At 43.4% G+C, this 22,124-nt stretch overlaps 1 pseudogene; it reads left to right on the forward strand.

Moving 5' to 3' along the window:
- The first annotated feature begins 10,037 nt into the window (after positions 1-10,037).
- On the forward strand, positions 10,038-10,918 carry LOC116628433 (annotated as a pseudogene).
- Positions 10,919-22,124: the final 11,206 nt, after the last annotated feature.

The raw sequence follows: 22,124 nt of genomic DNA on the forward strand, positions 1-22,124 counted from the left end.
AATGATCTCTTCCCAAACCTCATTCTCTATAGGAGAGTCTCCCTTGCCAGGATGTGAGGCCACGCTTCTGCCACGTGCCCCCAGCCAACTACCAATCACAGTGCAGATACAGAGCACACTCACATTTGGTGTGGGGACACCCCATTGGTGGGCTGAGACCTTCGAAGGACCGTGCTTCCCTCGGAGGCTCTTCCTGCCGGGTCCTCTGATCCCTTGTTCCCTTACTTTTCCTGCTGTCAGACCTATAGCAGAGGCTGGAGGCTCTCTCTGCCTTCTCTCACTTATTTCCCTGCAGACATTTCCTCCAATAAATCTCTTGCCCCTCTCATCTTGTTTTGGCATCTGCTTCTCAGAAGATCCAAATCGACACACTGTAAATGACTAATTATTATTGGCAGAATCGAGAGGAATTATAGAGCAATATCACATGAGGATCTGAGGAGGACGGTGTGGGTGCCGTAAAAAGAGCACAAAAAATGATAAACATTCTTATGTTTAGCACGGATATTATCTCTCTAGGTAGTGTGAGGATCCAAATAAATTTTAAAACAAGATTCTGGGGGTGCCTGGGTGGCTCAGTAGGTTAAGCGTCCGACTCTTGATTCTGGCTCAGGTCATGATCTCAGGGTCCTGGGATCGAGCCCTGGTTTAGGCTCCACGCTTAGCGGGGAGTCTGCTTGAGAATCTCTCTCTCTCCCTCACTTCTGCCCCACCTCCCTCACGTGCGTGCACACATGCACTCTCTCTAAATAAATACATAAAATAAATACATAAAATAAAACAAGATTCTGGTTACTGTTCTTTGGAGGAGGTAGTGAAGATTAAATCTAGTAGAGGCCAGGCATCAACTCATTAAATAATAACAGTAGATAGTACAATACATAGAAAAGGTTTTAATGATGAATTGCCAATTGTTATGTTCAATAAATGTTTTGAGTTCAGAGACAGGAGGAAGAGACCATCTGGAACTTTAGAACTTTTGGGGAACATTTCTTCCTAAAACTGGATATCACAACTAGATAAGAGCTGGTTACTTTCCCTACAGGGAAGACTGAAAGAGAGGGGTTATATAAATATTAGGGCTGGTAGTCACCGAGCAATACCTTAGAACTGTGTCTCTCCAGTGGGGTCTCCAGACTTCTGGGCAATCATAAGAATCTATAAGAAATGGAAAAATACTGTGTTTTCATTTTGATGCTAATCTAACTGAGGGCTACCTCTCAATTTTTTTGCTTCCTTTTATATTTGTGTTCATAATTATGTTGGCCCCCAATAGTACCACTTTAATCATCACAGGCTGAGAAAGAGTCGACAGAAGTAGACTTAATATGTAAATGAAGCATTCTTGTCAAGTGAAAGCCAAGTAGCGTCATTTGTGCACTGCAGAAATAATTATTTTGCTGAACAATAGTTTGAATAGAGAAGAGTGGTGACAAAATTGAGTCATCACCTAGCACAGGATGTGTGATATCACAAACTCAAACTAAGAAGTGTGACGTGGCAAATTAGATTCAGGAAAACAATTTTAATTTCCATATTAAATTAATGTGGTAAATTTGAATTTATTGCTTTTTAGTGTTTAAAGTGGAATTTGTAAGTTTGACTTAGCCTTGTGATATAAAGTGTCTAAGCTTAAGGAGTTTATACTTAGTTTTATGAACAATATGATTCACATGTGAGTATACCCAGCCTTTCTCCTGTCCACACCCAAGAAAGAAAACTATTTGCTACTGCTCTCTACCCTCTCCTGCACTCCACAGGAGGGTCTGCTTCTGAGCAGATAATTGGGAAAGAACACCAAGGCGGGTGAAGCCCTCCTGGCTTGGAGAGGAGACCAAGTTTGGTATTAGTGCCTCCTTAACCCCCGAGCTGGGTGCTTTTGGGGAGTGGAGAAGCTCCTTAACCCTGCGAGGGGTTTTCATCAGGACCTGTGAGGTGAAAAGGGAAGGGGAAAGAGTCTTAGTAGGAGAAGCAAAGCACACATAGTGAAGAGCAGAGAAAGAGGAAAAAATTGATAAGTTTGAAGGAGTGGAGAGGGAGTTGTGGAGATTGTGTTAAGAAAGAACATGTAGAGTAATTTGAGGCTAGAAAATTTGGAAGCAATGCCCATCGGAGAAATGCTTCTGGGGGTTATAAATAAGAAACAAGACAAAACCAGAGAGGGAGACAAACCATAAGAGACTCTTAATCTCAGGAAACAAACTGAGGGTTGCTGGAGTAGAGGGAGGTGGGAGGGATGGGGTGCTGGGTGATAGACATTGGGAGGGTATGTGCTATGGTGAGTGCTGTGAATTGTGTGAGACTGGTGAATCACAGTCCTGTACCTCTGAGACAAATAATACATTATATGGTAATAAAAAAATTAATAAAAAGCAATCATTGATTGAAAAAGAAAAAGATTCTCTAGGTGTCCTTCCTGGAGTTACAGGTAAAGACTAGATTCCTTTTTCAGTACTGTTTGTACTTAAGGACAGAGGGACTCCTCAGGGCTGGATCTTTTGATATTTGAGTCTTGTGAGCTGCTGATATGCTGGTTCCTCCAATTATGGACCAATTAGGTTAAACCCATGGAAATCTCTCAAAGACAGACATTACATTTCAGGGAAGTACTGAGAAAAGAAATACTCTCTCAGGTTAAAAGGCACCCAGGCCTCATCCAAAGTCTCAATTGCTATTATTTTCTGAAGTAGGGGAATTAGCATGTGATTTCTCTTGTGCCTTGCTAGGGGTGGGAGTGGGGGGGTGGGGGGTGGGGGGGGGGTGACGCTTACCGGAAGGATAATCAGTCCTGAGTCGATCAAGCTTCATAAATTCTTTAGGGTCACGATTCTCCCATTGCATTAGCTAAATGGAATTTCATGGTAGGGCTGATCTGCAAGAAGAAACTTATGGTGGAGAAGGCACCTAGCCGCCAGGTAAAGTGCAATTAGCTGAGCATATGAAGTATAATTAGTGTCCTGTGGTTCATACATCCAAATAGCTCTTGTAGCTGCCCCCTTCCTCTCAATCTCTATCCCTTTCATCTTATCTCTGCTGTTAAAATAGTTTTTAAGTGGATTCATGCTTCCAGGAGGCATGTTTTCCTACATTTGCTTTTACCCACTCATTGAGCCTATTTGTCTATTCCGTGCGGCTATTGGCCCGGCTCACTTGTTAGACCCCACAACGAGATCCCACAGTCTCTTCCCCTGCCCTGGTGACAGCCCAGTGGGGACAGATTCGTTAAATGAGTCATCATTCAAATACTGAGTGTGATGGGCTTCTGGGATCTCATTACAGGGGAATGGAAAGTCTGGGGGTGCAGAGAAAAGCTTCTGGGGAAGCCCAGAGGGTCTTTAATCTGAGACCAGAAGATTGAGGAGGAATTCACCAAGTGGAGGGCAAGCCCAGGGGCTGCAGGGCAAGAATGCTCCAACACTGGGAGAGGCTGAATGGTGCCCAGGAAAAAGGAGAGGACTAGCATTTAGGGGTCAGGTGGATTAGGTTAAGTTAACCTTCAAGCTCAGATCTAGAAGGGCCCTGTAAAAAAAGTGAACATTTGCTGGCTGATTGAACATACTACTACTACGACTACTACTACTAAAAAGTGAACATTTGGTTTTTCATTCTAAGGGCTGTTTGTTGGAAGGCACTTGAAGTTTTTAACCAAGAAGTGATAAGATCGGTGGCAGAGTGGACAATTCATTGCACATGGTAGCTAATCTTTCTTGAGTGCAAATCTGATTACGTCACTCCTGTTTTAAAACTTTTAGTGACTTCTTAATGCCATCAGAATGACATCTAAATTTTTAATAAAGCTTGCCAGGCTGCCTACTATTTTTCCAGGTTCATCTTTGATTCACTGCCCCTGAAGGGCAACAGAATATGCCCCCGCAGAATGTGCCTCTTTGGCATGAGGAGATTATATATATGTGCATAAAAGTCGTGTAGAATAATAGAGCCAGCATATCAGCAGCTCACAAGACTCAAATATCAAATATATATATATATATATATATATTTTTTTTTTTTTTTTTTTCCCTAGAGAGCCTGTATGAGCATGGGGGGAGGGGCAGAGAATATTACGCAGGCTCAATGCCCAAGGGGGGCAGCGCTAAGGGATGGGGGTGTTTCAATCTCAGGACCCTGAGATGATGACCTCAACTGAGGTCAAGAGTCAGTGGGTTTACCAACTGAGCCACCCAGGTGGCATGGAGATAATTTTGAGCTAAAGGCAGTCAAGGCCCCTCAACTGCCTAAGGGGATTTAGATAATCATTTTGACTGGAAATGGGATGAAGGCACAGGAAGAGCATCAAGAGTTGAGAGCTCAAGGGAAACCCAGATGGAAAGCTTGCCTTGTGCTTTTGAATTCCCTTTAAAAACTGAGTTACCCTATAATTTACTTGTAATAATATTGATTCTAGCTTGAAGATAGCGGTACAGGATGCACAGAATCTTAAAGATGTCATAACTGAACTTGGGCATCATTTTACTTGAAACTACCGTCAAAGAGTACTGGTATTTAAGATTTTTTGTTTGTTTCTATATCTAATTTTAAGAATGCCATACAGGTTATATTCAGGCACTGGAAGTTTTTGTATATCTTAAAACACTTTTAAGGGCTTTTAAGGGTTAATAAAATACATGGCTTATCCTTATCTCTTACCTTTTACTGCCATCCTGTGGCCATTTGATTTTCTAGCTTAAAAATCCATTTGCGAAAACCTTATTTTCTATCCTTATCACAGAGTATGTTTTCGGATTTTATCAGTTCTCAATGAACATAGATATACCGGGATACACATATTTCGTAGCATTTCGCTATATTGAGATGCTCCATCAGTGGTATATACTTCTCATGGAATTTTAATTCTGAGTGAGCTTCCATGCACTATTTCCAAGGAGCCTTCCCTCAGGTATCTTTCCTCTTCATCCCTCCTTCCCGACCTGGCTTTTCAATGGATGCTTAGACAAGAGCAACTTATTGTAGTCTCAAAGACAGACTCCCCAGGTTGTCTCTCCCTATTGGCAATCCTCACAGATACTTTCTTTTGGAACCCGGGTTTGGATTTCCTTTCTTGGATCTCCCCTCTTCTGATCTTACAGACTTCTGAGTCCCAGAGCCCTTATTGGCGAGATGACAGGCATAAGCAGGATCAGGCACGGCGCCTACAACAGAATGTGCTCCCGTTCTTCTGGGTTGTGACCATCGGATTCTGCTTCTCTGTGAGAAGTGGGGTGCATGCAGGCTGAAGGGGGTGAAGGGCATCCGCCGTCCCAGGAGTTCTTTGTCAGGAGGTTGATTTGGCCTATATAACCAAGGGACTGATGGCAGGCACATTCCATGAGAGCAAATTTTGTTCATGCTGTCTACCCAAGACCATGAAGACCTAGAGTCTAACCCAGTAGAAGACAGTAATTCTGAGAAATCACAACAATAATGGCTAATACACATTGAAGCTTTCATTTACATGCCATGTATTATTCTAAACGACTTATATGCATTATCTCAGGCTTTAAACAATCTCATGAGTAGAGACCATTAGCATTCTTATTTGACCAATTAGAAACCCCAAGTCTTAGAGCAGTGATGTTCTTCTCTAAGGTAAGGCAGCTGGGAACTGGTGGGTTTGTGGAATGAAACACTGAGCGAATATTTGACACCCAGTGTGTGTGCTTCAGTGTGTGCCTCCTTCAAAATCATTTCCTTATAGTTCAAGATCCTGAATTTTCTTTATCCAGACCTTGAATTTTCCTGATGCATGCAAAGAACACATCTCTCCCAGCTTCTGAGGATGAGCTGTGGCCACCTGAGTGTGTCTGTCCCTGGTCACAGTCCCATTATGGCCTCTCTTGGGCCAGACTCACACCCTTATCACCCTGTGGCATCTGATTCTGAGGATTTGGCTCTGTCTCTTGTTTATCATTCTGTCCCTGATTTTTCAGTTTATGTCTGGTCTCTGGCACCTGACTTTGAACCTTCTCTTCAGGGCCATGTCTTAGACTTGGTCTGGGAAAGGGTACTACTGTGCTTAAGAGTGGAGGCTCAGGAATCAAGCTGCTGGGATTTATTTTCCAGCTTTGCCACCCACCACCGTGTGACCTTGGGCAAGTCCAATGAACTCTCCAAAGCCTCAGTTTTCTTATCTGTAAAATGGGAATGATTAATGGGAATTTCACTGAGAGTACCGTTTGGTAATTCATGTGAAGTACTTAGAGTGCCTGACAGATGGTAAGCCTTTGCTCATTTATTCATTTATTTATTCAGCAAGTATTCATTGAGAGCCTCTTACGGGCCAGGTGCTACTCTAATTCTGGGACTACAGCAGTGAACCAAACACATATAAATCTTTACCTTTTTGGGACTTAAGTCCTATTATGAGTTTGTGTAATAGCAGAAAACAAGTTAAATTAGGACATATATACATTACATTAACTAATGATAAATGATAAAAAGAAAAATAAAGCAAGAAAAAGAGAAGGTGTTGGGGGTTGGTTTGTGACCTTAATTCGGGAATTTAAGTAGGCCTCATTAGGAAGATATTTGAGTAAAGACTGAACAAGGCAAAGCAACCAGCCAGGCAGTTTTCTCAGGACCAAGTGTACCAGGCTGAAGGAACAATCAGTGCAAAGGCCCTGAGGCAGGAGATCTGGTGGGTTAGTGAAAAAGTAAGGAGACTAGTGTAGCTGGAGTAACAGAATTTGCCAAGGGGTTCCATATAGGGTGAGAGGTGTGTCACAAAAGATGCCATGTTCTTTGCCTAAGCAACACCCCGGATGTAATCTTCACTTAACGGAGACGGGAATAGTGGAGGGAGGAGCAGGTGTGGGGCGAGGGTAGGTCGATGGAGGGGGCGGGTGGTTGATGTGGGTAAGGTCAGGACCTCAGTTTTGGACAGTTGCCTTTGAGATGCCAGTTAAACACCCACGGTGAGATGCTGGGGAGGCCTTTGGAGTTCAGGAGAAAGGTCGAGGCTGAGATGGAGTCAGCAGCCTGTCGCTGGTATTGAACGTCATGAGACTGAATGAGATGGTCAGAGAAAGAGAAGAGACGAATGTTTAGATGCCAGGGAGATAAGTAAGCATTCTGAAAATGGTAGCTGCTGACGTTGTTATCATAATTGCCCCCCATTTGTCCTTACCTGAGGTCCACCCGCACTCCAGACCTCTGGGTCTCCACTAAGGGGCCATTTGGAAAAATCCTGCCTTGTGCTGTGTCTCTCTCTCCAGGACAGCATTGCAGGTGTAAACACTGCTTCGGACTCTGGCCACCCCCTGGGACACAGTGCCTTTTCATGACAGTGCCTGCCATCCTAGCTAAAATCAAGGTACCCTGCTGCTTTTAGTACCTGCTTGTCTAGTGGGGAGAGTCCCAGCGAGTCCCAGCCATTCCCCTGCCTGTCCTCCCCCCCCCCCCCCCCCCCGCCTCCAGGAAGGGAGCAGCTGGCCATCTTGCCTTCAGGGTCTCCAGTCTATCTGACAGCTTCACCCTCTCTCTGCACAGGGGGACGAGTCCCGGGGAGCTAACCCTGCTCTTCTCTTTGATCAATGACATTCTGTTTCTCCCTCACATTTAACTTCATGTTAATTTTCCCTAAGGATTTGGATTCTCTGGTTTGAAATCACTGTTACATGTTTTTATTTTTAACTTTTTTAAAAAAAACCCTATTTTTTATTGAAGTATAATTAACATACAGTACTATATTAGCTTCAGGTGTATGACATAATGATTCAACAATTCTATACATCGCTCTGCTCATCACGATAAATGTACTCTTAATCTCATTTATTTCACCCATCCTCCCACCCATTTTTAACTTTGAATTGCAACATTTATCACATTTTGTACGAATTAAATAATATTATTAAAATGGGTACTTTGTATCCACCCAACTTAAGAAAAAGAACACTCCAGTGCCTCCGAAGTCTGAAGTCCCCTGTGCTCCTCCTTAATGCTGTCCTTTCTCCTCCCCACTTGCACAGTGTTGTGCAAGATAGTCCTTTGCTCGTCTTTATAATGATGTGGGCTAAGGGGTGTTTTATAGGAATTGCATCTTCTACCTTTCACTGAAGATCTGGAAGGGGCTATTCGAGAAATGGAGGAAAGCCAATAACTAGCCTCCTGGACACTTGGCGGATGGGCCAGGCAGCATCTCCAGGAGAAGCTCAGAACCCAAGCCACCGAGCAGGGCTGCAAAGAGGTTGCTGCAGGAGACTGTGGGAAGTGACTGCCTCTGCGGGGCGGGGGGGCCCCCTGTGAGTCCACTGGAGCTGCCTGCCGGCGGTCAAAGGGCCAGCAATGGACAGAAGGGCTGTGGGCCGCGGAGAGGGGAGGGAGTGTAGGCAGGAACCTACCCAGCCCCTCCGTGTCTGCCCATCACCCCATTTGACTGCACATGCCTCTCAAGAAAATGGGGTGCTGCTTCACTTCTGCCTCCAGTATCTTGTTTAAGTTCCTCTTTGGGTCAGGTTTAACCTCCAGCCACCCAGGGAAAGAAACTCTGGGATTTGTAGTTCCTTATGAGTGAATCCTAAAACAATATGCTGTTGAGTTTTGGTTGCACTTTAAAGATTTATTTATTTATTTATTTATTTATTTATTTATTTTTCTGAGAGAATGAGAAAGAGCCGAGCATGAGCGGGGGGAGAGGCAGAGGGAGAAGCAGACTGGCCGCTGAGCCGGGAGCCCGATGCGGGGCTCGATCTTGGGACCCTGGGATCATGACCTGAGCCAAAGGCAGATGCTCAACTGACTGAGCCACCCAGGTACTCTTGGCTGCACTTAATTGTAGCAGGAATCATGCAGCTTACTTTTTCTATGACTGACTTTTGTCATTTTCTTGGTGTTATTAACCTCATTTTTGAGATCCCGTCCTGCTGATCCATTCTATATATAGAATTCCACAGTATGAAGATAGGTTTTATTTATCCATTTCAGTATAATTAGATTTTGGGTTTTTTTTCAGATTTTCCTTTATGAACAATGTTTCTATGAATATTGGAAATACCTCCTTATATGTATAAAAGTTTCTCTAGCACATATACCCAGGAGAAGAATTGTGGGGTATAGAGTATGTGGTGTGCAACTTTATTATGTATCGCCAAACTGTTTTCCACAAGGGTTGTGCTCTCACTGGCAGTGTATGAGTGTTTCTGTTGCTAAATATCTTCATTATGAAGACACTTGACATTGTCAGATATTTTAAAATTTGCAAAAGCAGGGAGGCATAACATGCCATCTGATTTTGATTTCAATTTCTTTTGTCTTAATTATGAATGACACCGGACATCTCTTACATCTTTTTTTTTTTTTTTTTTTTTTTACCATAAGCATTTCCTCTTTTCTGAAATGACTGGTATATGTTTTGTCCTTTTTTTTTTCTTTGGAGGAGTTCTTCATAAATTCTAGATAACCATCTTTTATTGATAGCTTATATTGAAAATATTCTCTCTCAGTTTGCAGCTTGTGGCCACTTTGAATGATTTCTGCCTTGCTGTTCTATTCCACTCATTTATCCACCATTTATCTGTTCCATTTCCACACTGGCTTATCCTGTCGTGTTCTTTATAGTGTCTTCTGGTGAACAGAAGGCCCACAGTTTAGTATGGTAAAATGTGGCCTTCCTGCCCTCCTGCTTTGCTGATTTCGAGAGTCTTGCCTAAGAGCTCCTTCTTTTCTCCCACATTGTAAAGATACTCGATATTGCCTTCTAAAGTTTTTCTGGGTTTGCCTTTCAGAGAGTCTTTAGTTTTCCACAGATATGTAATACATGCTCCTTTATAACGGAGCTTTCCTGTATGCGTGAGGTTGTTTCTGGTCTCCGGCCTGCTCCAGTGGTCTTGACATCTGCAAGGACAAGTGTCCCCATCTTGCTCTTCTTTAGCATTGTCTTGGCTCTTCTTATCTAGAAAAGCCATTTGCTTTTCTGCATAAATTTTGGAATCAAATTGTCAAGTTCTCCAAAACTATTCTGTAGTGATTCTGATTAGATTTAGGGGACAATTGAAATCTTTACAGACTGCTCCACAGTTGCCTGCCTCCTTTCTCCTTTCACCATGATAGATGCTGCTGTGTCCCTTGCTAAGGACTTGCTGGTGGGTGGAGAGGCCATGGCCATCTCCAAGACCGTGGTTGCACCCATCCACTGGGTCAAGCTGCTGCTTCGGGTACGGCATGCCTGCGAGCAAATCACTGCAGAGAAGCAATACAAGGGCTTCGCATCCCCAGGGAGCAGGGAGTCCTGTCCTTCTGGCCTGGTAAGCTAGCCAATGTCATCAGATGCTTTCCCACCCAGGTTCTCACCTTTGCCTTCAAAGATAAATACAAGCAGAACTTCCTGGGTGGTGTGGACAAGAGAACCCAGTTTTGGCGCTACTTTGCAGGGAATCTGGAGTCCGGTGGTGCCGCTGGGGCCACATCCTTGGGTCTTGTGTATCCTTTTGATTTTGCCCGTACCTGTCTAGTAGCTGATGTGGGCAAAGTTGGAGCTAAAAGGGAATTCCGAGGCCTCGGTGACTGCCTGGCTAAGATCTACAAGTCTGATGGGATGAAGGGCCTGTACCAAGGCTTTAATGTGTCTGTGCAGGGTATTCTCATCTACCGAGCTGCTTACTTCAGTATCTATGACACTGCAAAGGGAATGCTTCCAGATCCCAAGAATACTCACATCTTTATCCGCTGGATGATCGCACAAGCCGTCACAGTGGTTGCTGGGTTGACTTCCTATCCATTTGACACTGTTGGTCACCGTATGATGATGCAGTCAGGGTGCAAAGGAACTGACACCGCGTAGGCAGGCATGCTTGACTGCTGGAGGAAGGTTGCTTGTGATGAAGGAACCAAAGCTCTTTTCAAGGGTGCGTGGTCCAATGTTCTCAGAGGCATGCGTGGTGATTTTGTGCTTGTTTTGTATGATGAAATCAAGAAGTTCACATAAGTTATTGCCTAGATGTTCCCCTTGTGAACAGGCAGATTGTATTATATAGCATATCTTAAGCATTCTTTTTTTTTTTTTTTAAGATTTATTTATTTATTTGAGAGAGAGAGAGCATGCATGCAAATGGGGTGGGGGAGGAGCAGAGGGAGAGAGAAAATCTTAAGCAGGCTCCACGCTGAGCAGGGAGCCCGACGTGGGGCTCGATCCCACAACCCTGAGATCATGACCTGAGCTGAAATCATGGGTTGGACGCTTAACCGACTGAGCCACCCAGGAGCCCCTGTCTTGAGCATTCTGGATAGACTGTTGGCTGTTTATAAGTGGCAATTGTTACTGGTTGAAAATGGGAAGCAGTGATATTCATCTACCAGTTTTCCCTTAAAGCCATTTCCATGATGATGAGACTCAATTATATTTTTTATTTCAGTCACTCCTGATAAATAAATTTGAAGAAATAAAATATATCTGAAATAATAAAAAAAAAAATACCCTTACAGACTGCTTGCTAATTTGTTCCCACTGAATCTGTTCTTCCTACTCATGAGCTTATGGCTGCCATTTGAAGACTCTCTCACCCTTCTTGGCAGCTAGTTTTGGCCATGTGTGGTAGAGCACTTGCGAATTGATTGCCATTATTTCCTTCCCTGTATCCACATGTGACTTTGCTGTTCTCTTTTCAATAAACAGAATATTTCTCCTCCCTTGGAATATGAGCTGGCATTATGACTTGCTTTGCCTAATAGAATGCAGTGGGTATGATACTGTGTCAGTTCTGAGCCTAGACCTCAGCAGGACCTTTGTGCCATCACTCGCTCTTGGAAATTTGCTACCCTCTGGGAACGAGCCTGGGCTAGTCTGCTGGATGGCGAGAGACACAGGGTTAGACACCTCATATCCAGGCTTTGCTGCGTACTAATCGTTTGACCTTAAGCAACATGCCTCAGGCTCCTCATCTCTAAAATGAGGATCATAATAATACCTACCAAATAGTGTTGTTATAAAGATTGAGTTAACATATGTAAAGCACTTGGAAGAGGGCCTGACACCTGATAGACTCCCTGAGGGTCTGTTATTACCATTATGATGCAAAATATGGCACATTTTGGGCTTGTATGGAGAAAAACAAGTCCATTTGCCTAGAATATAGACTGTGTGATGAGTTGGGAAGAAAGGGCTGGGAAGGTAGGAGGGAGCAAGGTTGTGGTTGCCTTGAATGCCTGCCTCAGATATATGGATTTTTATTCTACAGATATTAGGGAGCCATTGCAAGTGTTGAACATTTTAGAAACATCATCAATGTATTCAAATATTTAGATAAGTTCTCACATTAAATAGTCTTCCATAATTTTATCAGTCCTTCTAACTGGCGACTTACTGGAGATACATTTGATGGCAAGGAATCCTGAAGTGTTCATTTATTTTGTGATGGGGGTAGTTGGATGGGTCTGTTTATATTCACGTGGTTGAATAGCTGTTGTTTTTGCAATGAAAGCAAAAGAATCTGGTGCAGTTTATGTTCAAGAACTGGGCAACTTACAGCTGGTCACGAAGCAGTGTTGAAGACATATGTCCTTGGTCATTGCCAGAGCTGTGATAAATAGTCAATATGTTTATATACATCTTCAACAGATATTTATCTTACCTGCGTTTTCTGCAAGAAATAAAATAAGCAAATGGAAGACATGATCCTCACTGTTCTGAAGCATATAGTCCATTGAGCAATAAAGACAAACAAATAGCACCTGTGTGATATAGCATGATAAATGCTACACAGTAAGAGGATCCATTGGATATTTGGATTTAGAGAGATGTGAAAGTTGAGATCTAATGGATGATTCAGAATTTGTCAGGGAAAAGGAGGCAGTGGGTTTCAGACAGAGGGAACAGAAAGTGTAGAGGCCTGGAAGCAAAAGAAAACATGGAGAAGATTTTATAAATGTGTATATATGGGGGGATATCATTTGTCAATTTTAATATTCCCATGTGTTGCTCCTGGAGTTACATTAGGGAGAGTGTCACAAAACCAAGTGGGCTGCATGAAGCTTACAGTCTGTGGGTTGCTTATCAATGTATTAGATTCTCACCTAACTATCCTTTGGTAGGGGAAACACACCTAAGAAATGAATCTCTAAGAGCCTAAAGAGGTACTGCGGGGGTACAGGGGAGGCTGCTCCCCAAATGTGCCACTTTGGCATAGTTATTATTTTGATTTAAAGTTACTTAAGAAACATCCAGTGCAAGAACACTCGGACCACTCCTGGTTTTGGCTCCAAAAAGTGGGAAATAAATGTCCCATGGGAAACGTACCCTCCCTACCCCGCGAGGTAGGGGGATGTCCATTTTGTCAGAGGTGGGGAATTCAGGGCCAAAGAAGCCTATCTAAACAAATCCTGTTACTTTTACTAATTTACGACTCTAGCCTCTGGCCCAAATTCTGTTTAGAACTCCTTACTAATTGAAGCTCTTGAACACAAATTTTCTTTGTTCTGTCAATTCCTCACGGATTTATGTTTCTTTGTCTAAAAAGTATAAAAGTGTCTGCCCTGGTCGTTTCTTTAGGTCTCAATGTTATTATTTGGCTTCTGTGTGCATATAATTAAACTTTGTTTTACGACTTTGAAACCCAAGTGAGAAGGAAGGGTATCCATGGAAGCGTATCCAAGACTTGGATGTGGAAGGAAAAGAGGTCAAGCTAGAGTCTTAGGAATTGTACCCAATTCACGGGTAGGGGATTTATGTACTATTTATATATACATATACTGCCAGACACAGTTAATTTCAAATACAGGGTGCTCTAGCGTATTTGGTTTTAAAATTTTTTTTTTTTTTATTATTTATTTGACAGAGAGAGAGAGAGACAGTGAGAGAGGGAACACAAGCAGGGGGAGCGGCAGGCAGAGGGAAGAGCAGGCTTCCTGCTGAGCACGGAGCCTGATGTGGGGCTCGATCCCAGGACCCCGGGACCATGACTTGAGCTGAAGGCAGACGCCTAACGACTGAGCCACTCAGGCGCCCCCCGTGTATTTGGTTTTATAATATTAGATTAACCAACTGTTCTCTAATGCTTTATGTTGATGCTCTGTCTGGCATATGGTAACTGCTCCATAAATATTAGCTGCTATTATCATTTTATCATTAGTAAGAACAATATATGAGTCAGGGCACCTGGGTGTCTCAGACGGTTAAGTGACAGACTCTTGATTTCGGCTCAGGTCATGATCTCAGGGTCTTGAGATGAAGCCCCATGTCAAGCCTAAGATTCTCTCTCTCCCTCTGCCCTTCCCCCTGCCCACTCCACTCTCTCTCTCATGCTCACGCACTCTCTCTCTCTCAAAAAAAAAAAAAAAAAATGAAAAATGAAAAAAAAAACAACATGTGATTCAAGGTAATATAACAATAGAATCATGTAGAAGGCCACAATTGGAAAACACTGCAAGTGTAGTTGGCTCTTGATTCTTTTTTCTCTCTCCCATAGTTATTTTATTATTCATGGCTATTTCTACACAAAGAGGATACAGAAGGATGTGACTCAGTTCCAGTAAAAGATTAGTGTTGGGAGTTGTGTAATTCTGATCCCCCGAACAAACCCCAATTCCGTCACCTCCCCAAAACAGTGAGTGCTGGTGAATTACACAGCAGGATATTTTTCAATAAAGCTGTTGATAGGGGACTGCTCAAGTTATAGCACCAAAACTGTTTTCTATATTGCTAAAATTAGGTCAGATTGGCTCAAATATTAAAGCAAGGCTGCTGCTCTGATTAGAGTGTATTTAAGAAATATATTCTAGGGTGGATCGGTACAAAAATGTAAGGCTCGCCACACATAAATTTGGGAAGAAAAAACACCCAGATCCTGGAACTATTGGGAAGACTTAAAGACAGAAATGAAACAAACCCTCTTCCTCTACTCTCCCACCCCTAAGTTCACCAATACAAGAAACCCCACCCCCCCAAAAAACCCCTTCAGACTTTCCAGGCTATGAAGAAGGAAAAATTTATATTTTATTTTATTATTTGGCAGATGAAATGGAAGAAAAATTTATAATGAGTCATATATGTTGTATTTATCATAAATAGATTTTTTTTTCAGGGAAATTTGCACCATGTTTGTGAAGCACAGAATTTAAATGGTATAACTCATATTTATTGGGCATCTTCTAAATACAGATATTAAGCAAGGAATACAGGGGACGCTGGGGACACAGCTGTGGATGATAGATGAGCTGGCTTACTGTTTAAAGGAGGAGATAATCAGGAATCAAATAACCACACAAGGAAATGTCAAAATGTAACTGTGGTAAGTGCTATAGATGAGAAACATATGCTCCTCTGAGATCAGGTGGTGCCACCCTTGACCCTGTTTGGGACTGGGAGTGCTGATTGAGTTCTGGAGGATAAACAGGAATTAAATAGATAAGGAGGGTGGGCTGTGGGGCTGGGGAAAGTGACCCAGAGAAGAAGAGCACATGCAAAGACTTTCTGTTGGAAGGAGCTGATCTGTTCAAGGCACTGGGAGCAGGACGATGCTTCAGAGCTCAGGGTGTGGGAGTGAGCACTGAGCACAGAGCAAGGGAAGGCTACACAGGGAGGCAGAAGGCAGTAATAAAAGCCCTCATTTGAAGCTTGCACATGACTACTTGGAAAAAAGGACTACATTGCTCAGCTCTTTTGTGGCTAAGTTTTGTCCAGTGAAATTTAAGCAGAACTACTGATGGCAACTTCCAGGAAGCGTCTTTAAAATGGAAAGACATGTCCTTTCTCACCCCCACTTTTGTCCGTCCTTCCTGTTGGTAAAAATTTGGAGAGAGCAGCCATTTTGAAACATGAAGTGACCTTGGGATAGAAGTCCCCTGCGTGACAGAGCAACAAGATGGAAGGAACCCAAGTCCCTCACAGTGTCAAGAGTCATACTGGGCTTGGCCTGACCACCTAGACTTCCTGGAGAGAGAAATAAAACTATCCTCTCTTGTTGAAGCCACTGATAGTCAGTTTTTTTCTGTGACTCACAGATGATCTAATTCTAACAGGTAAATGTGGGGTCTAAGAAGTCTGGAATTGGCCTGGTCAAATCCACAGACTTCTTCAACTTTAGCGTATCCCGCTGCTGCCGAGTTCTCTGTGTATGCCTACAGAGGGGAGGAGACTGCCGCCAACCGGAAGTTCTGTTTGGTCCTTGGCTTCATTTAGCCCTACTGTGAAGCAACTGCTGCATCTTACCAGGGTAGGATCCTGAGAAAATATTTAGGCGAAGTGTGAAAACCGAACTATCGTATGATAAAGTTAAAAAATATTCCACATAATCCAAGTATGTCCTTTAGTTAAGTAAAGTATGTTTTAGTTAAGCGAAGCCTCCTTTTCTGAGGAGAAAGTAGAGATTTTGGAGGAGTGGATGTCAATCAAAGAGAAGGCAGAATCCGTGAGGAAGGAGAAAAGTTCCGTGCCCTTCCTCAGTCGGTGCAGATCCTGGTGAGCTATTGGCTGTACTTGGAAGGGCAGAGAGGCCTGGATAAAACACAGGCTACATAGCATAATTTCATGTTTCTTAGGCTGCACCAACTTGAGGCAGTGTTTTTCAAATTTTCTCTAAGCGTGGAATACTTTCTTCAGTAAAAGCTTACTTGGAAGCCGTATGTACATAAAGTTGGCGGGCCTGCTGCTTTTCTGATTGGCAGAGACCTCGGGGCTACAGGGGCCTGCCCGAATCCCCTCCGCATCTCCCTCCAGTTGTGGCTCTCAAAGGGGTTGTAGCAGGACACCTCAGGGCTCCAAGGAACACAGTTTAGAAAACCATCTGGGGCTCTTAAATGGAGCACAGTAATAGTTACAAAATAGCATTTTTTTTTTTTTTTTTTCTGGCTTTTTCCTGACTCTCTTTGGAAAAAGTCTAGCCCTACTCCGATTCCTCCCAATTTTTTCTGGGCATTTCTGAATGGTATCAGCTAAAATGTTACCTCCTCTAAGAGGCTTTTCTGGAATTACCCTGTCTGGAGTAGCATTCCTCAGTTACTCTTTGCCAAATCACCATGTTTGAAATATTTATTTGTAGGACTTTTCATTCTCAGACAGTTTCTTGTTTGTTTATTCACCAGTGTGTTAATCTCTTTCTTCCTTGTAAGATAAGCTCTATGAGAGTCTTTGTTTTGTTCACTGCTCTATCCCCAGTCCCGGGCATGGTGTTTGGCATAGTGAATGTGCTCAGTAAATACTTTTTGCAAATGTATTACTTTCCTGGAACTGCCTTTGAAAATTACCGTAAGCTGAGGCATCTGGGTGGTTCAGTCGGTTGAGCATCTGATTCTTGATTTCGGCTCAAGTCATCATCTCAGGGTCGTGAGATCGAGCCTCCCATGGGCTCTGTGCTCAGCGGGGAGTCTGCTTGAGATTCTCTCTCCCTCACCCTCTGCTCCTCCCCTGCTTGTGCACACTCCTCTCTCTAGAGTAAATAAATAAATCCTTAAAAAATTACCATAAGCTGATGGCTTAAAACAATAGCAATCTATTCTTTCACAGCTCTGGAGGCCAGGGGCTGGTAGGTCATGCTGCCTTCAAAGGGTCTGTGAGGAGAGGTCTTTCCTGGCCTCTTCTAAGTTCTGGTGGCTCCGGGCATTCCTTGGCTTGTGGCTAAGTAACTCCAATCTCTGCCTTAGTGTTCACAGGGCCTTCTCCCCTACCTCTCTGTGTCTTTCCTCTGTGGACACTCGTCATTGGATTTAGGGCCCACCCAGATAATCCAGGATGGTCTCATCTCAAGATCCTTAACTTCATTACAACTGAAAAGTCCTTTCAAATAAAGTCATGTCCACAGGTTGAGGGGGGTTGAATACGGACATCTATTTTTGGGGGGCCACCATTCCATCCACCACAGCAAGCACGCTTGAAGGATGCATGAATGAACAAACTACTGGCTCTTTGGCTCCCTACGTTGTCTGCCATTTTCCTCTTCTGCTTACGTCTTGGGTCATGTTTCCTGTCATTGCTGGTGCCCCGAAGTGGTAGCTCTACCTCTAGGGCAGGGCAGTCAGTAAGGACTGCCAGGGACCCTACGGTGACAACTTTCTGAAGACGGGGTCCTTAATGGCTAAGCCCAGGATGCTGTCCCTGGGCACTACTGAGACAGTGCTCCTTCTCGGAGAAGGTGTCACACATGGTGACTTGATATCTTCCAGCTGCTGAAGGAGGGATGAGCCTTGGGCGTCATCATTGCAAAGAGCAAGGGAAAGCTTAGAGGGCTGAGCAGGAGATTAATCTGAGTGACAAAAACTATGCTGTGTTCAAAATCACCCCCACCAGCCCTCCTTCAAACAAGCTTGTATCCCCCAGTCTTTCCTCAAAGGGAAAAGTTCCGACCCAGGGGTGTCTTGGTACTTTGTGTAAATAAATTCCTGTTGGGTCCATCTCTGTTTTCTAGACACCTCCGGAGCCGAGACTGAACCCTTTATTATTTATTCTTAGCATTATGCAGCTTTATTGTTTATTTTCACTAGGGTTAGAGGGATGAAGACTCAGGAAGCAGAAATACACAAGCTACAACAATTTGTTTACGAGCAGGACACCCTTGACTTGGTGTTCTCTCCCTTCTGTGTCTGCAGACACGGATGCAAGGAGAGGGCCCCTGCATGCAGTCCCCGTGATGGCTGTCCTCCTGAAAAGCCGTACCCTCTAGTACTTTCTCCCGTCCTTAATTGGCTTGCTCTGCCTCCTGTTTTCCTGTCAAGAATTTTGAGGCACATTTCAGATCTCCCTCCCAACCAGAAGTCATCTTTTTGATGTCCATGTCACACAGGACCCCGATGTCTAAACCTGAGGCCTGTTTCAGTTTTAAAGTGCTTGCTTGTTTATCCCACTAACTTCTGAGAAAAAACCCTGGGTACTGGGGGAAAGAAAACAGACATAATTGAATCCTAGGTATTCTCCCTGAGGCCGCAAGCTTTCTTCTTTTCGTAGAGAAACCTATGACTCCCGATGACCACTGGGGGTCCCCAGCAGGCTTTTTCAATGACCCAGAGGCGCCAGGCTCCCCGCCCCTCGCGTGCCTTCCCAGGGCTGCCCGGGCAGAAACACCCTGAAGCTGTGATGTCAGCCAGCCGGCTGTGGCTCTGCCCACAGGTATAGCTACGCCTCGGGGAGCGGGGCCGGCGCTTTCCCTGGCAGCCCAATTTTCAGCTTAAGTCATTGCCCTAATGTTATTTTAATGTGCTCTGGGGCCCCGGTGGGGAGAGTGGGTGGCAGGGGAACAGCATTTAATTTCCTTTGGAGTTTGGAATGTGCCTGACACTTCTTGAGTAGTAGGCTGAGTAAGAGAAGCTATAATCCTTGAAGTAGCGAGCAACTTTGGGAGACCTTTTCCTTTTTTGGGCGAACCTCATGGCAAAGGTAAATTTTTACTAGGGGGAGAAGAAAACAAAGGAAATGAGCATTGATTACGTGGCAGAGGTACCATGCTCTTTACCTTCAGGATATTATTTAATCTTCAAAGCAACCTCATGAGGTGGGGATTATTGTTCTTAATGTGCAGATTAGGAAGGAGCCGTTCAGGGAGACGAAGCAACTTGCCTACTGCTCTCCTGCTAAGGAGTGGCCTGGGGGAGTCCACTGTCCTGGTCGGGCTGGATGCACACGTGTGCCGCACTTTGTCCTGCAGCCCTCAGCCTTGTGGTTTGACTGTGAGGGCCCCTGCAAAGGAGTGTATTCCAAGTACATAACCCAACCTGTTTCTATAAGGGCGAAGCAGTACTTCTGTGAATAATAAAATGAAAAGTCTAAATGTAATCAACCAAATGCTTATAAAGCACCTTTTATTCACCAAGCACCGTGTCTGCTAGAGGTTCAGGCTGGGGCCACAGGTGCTTTGTTTGGGATAAGAAAAAAAGAACTACTGGGGTGCCTGGCTGGCTCAGTCCGTAGAGAATAGGACTCTTGATCCTGGGGTTGTGAGTTCAAGGCCCACACTGTGCATAGAGTTTACAAAAAAAAAAAAAAAAAGAACTATTTTAGGGAAAACAGGTTATCTTGACCTAGATTGGCTGTGTCTACATGAAGTCAATCAAGGGAAGAGAACAATTATCTGATGAATTGCTGTAGAACAGAAACTCATGATTCTCTATCACAGCGAACCAAGAGAAGGATAGCTTGACGAAGAAAAATGTACGAGGCTTAACGTAGGGAGAAAAGTGCCAGTCAATACTCTGGAAGTTCAGCACCAGGGGAAAAAAAATATAAGGGTCTATTTTAATCAACTCTGTTACAGGGTCCAGCCCAGTGCCTGGTGCTGAGGAGGGTCTCCTTGAGAGTTGACCCAGAGTTAAATGATATTTTTAAAAATGTTGATGGGCCTGCAGTGTGCCTCCCACATTATCTTCAGCTGAAGTCACATTTGTGTGGACTCAATTTGATCTGCCCTCCAAATGAAAGCTTAAAATAATAAGGTATTCCCTATTGGTCACCCAGTGCTTACCTATTTACAAGAAATACACCTCATGTCCAAGAACTACTCCTGCCACATGATCTGGTTTGATCCTACAGAGATCCCAGAGGTCCTGAAGGTGAAATGACTCTGAAGTCCCTTAGATGAGGCATCTTAAAAAGTCTACATCTTCTGGAATTTGAGGGAGCTACACTAGAGTAAGAAGGGTTAATGACCAAAATACGTATTATGTTATTTTTAGTCACTTGCACATTATTGGAAGCTTAACCATGGTCATCTTAGGAGAAGATGGTAACGATGAAATTTATTTGTGCTTATGTTCCAATCTCCCAACCAAAAGTCTTTACAATTAACTCTCACTAGTACCTATAAAATGGATAATCCAGTAGGACTCTTTGTAAAAACATTAATGCCTCCTTTGCAAGGAAAACAAAATATAGAAAGGCAAAAAAAAGATCTGAAAAGATAATTTAAAGACAGGGTCTAAATTAATCTGTGCTCATGGGTAGTGGTAAGAGGTGATGTCATTTGGTAAGTAAGATGTTTGGAAATTCAACATCTTGAAAATAACAATGTCAATCTTTTCTCCTCTTTTTTTAATTTGTAAAAGGAGAATAGTAATAACATTTGCCATTTATTGAGCACTTACCAACAGGCCCATCAACATTTTAAAAAATATCAAGGCACTAAGCTGACCCGAACTGTAAAATAACAATTACTCTGAATTCTTAGGAGTTAGATGACACAATCCCCATGGGTATGGGGGACACAGCCAGAGAGGTGGAATACCTTTGTTTACGATCCCACAGCTAGTGAGTTCTGATGGTTCCTTAAGCTGTTGGTAGGATTTGGTGACACAGGTCAGTTTCGCTGTGCTTCTGTCCCTGGGATACATGGTCATGTGTTAAATGGCGGTGACCTTGGCCTAGTGTTAACAAAAATAATTGCTACAGTTCATTGAAAGCTACCGTGAACCAGTCTCTTCACATGTATCATCTGTTAATTTGCACCAAAACATCTGCAAGAAAGGTTTTATCTTTTCCTTTTCACAGAAGAGGAGACTGAGGCTCATACAGCTAGGAAGTGTTGGAACCAAGAGTCAAACCTAGGATGGTCTGGTCCCAAAACCTGTGTGTTCTTCCCACCTCTTAGATCCCTGGTTGCTTGTGAAGATAATCCCACACGCCTGACCTGCTCGCACAGGCCACACTCCCCCTGGTGGAAGTGTGAGAGGTACACCACAATCGATGCCCTGGGGTGAGTCAGTGAGTGAGTTCAAGACAGCCACCCCCCTCACTCCTTACTTTCTTTGTCATCTCCTGATCTTTAGCCAGAGACCCTAAATATGCATCTTCTATTTGTAACTCACTCTGTTTTTCTGTTTTGCTTATTATTAATAAAAATAGCCAACAAAACAAACAGTAAGACAACCCACAAAATATGAATGAACAACACATACCCACAGTCTCTCCTTTTTTTGTTCTGTTTAGTTTTCTTTCCTGTTTTAGACACTCGGGGTGGTTAACAAAATCTACCAGAATATATCTTAGGATCTGTAAGAAAAATTGTTATGTTGTTTTGGATCTTGAGCCTTCTTTTTAGCCTACACCCTTGTTTGGCATGAGGTAAGCCTAGGAATAAGAGAATAAACAGTTGCTTGTATAACATTTCCATAGAGAGTGAGTTATTACATGACACCTAAATAGAGAAACATTCTCTCTCTCTCTCTCTCTTTTTTTTTTTCTTTGAGAAACTCTCAGAAACCAGGATTCTGATGCAAGA

The sequence above is a fragment of the Phoca vitulina genome, unplaced genomic scaffold, assembly GCF_004348235.1.
Source record: "Phoca vitulina isolate PV1807 unplaced genomic scaffold, GSC_HSeal_1.0 scaffold3, whole genome shotgun sequence".
In the NCBI taxonomy this organism is placed as follows: domain Eukaryota; kingdom Metazoa; phylum Chordata; class Mammalia; order Carnivora; family Phocidae; genus Phoca; species Phoca vitulina.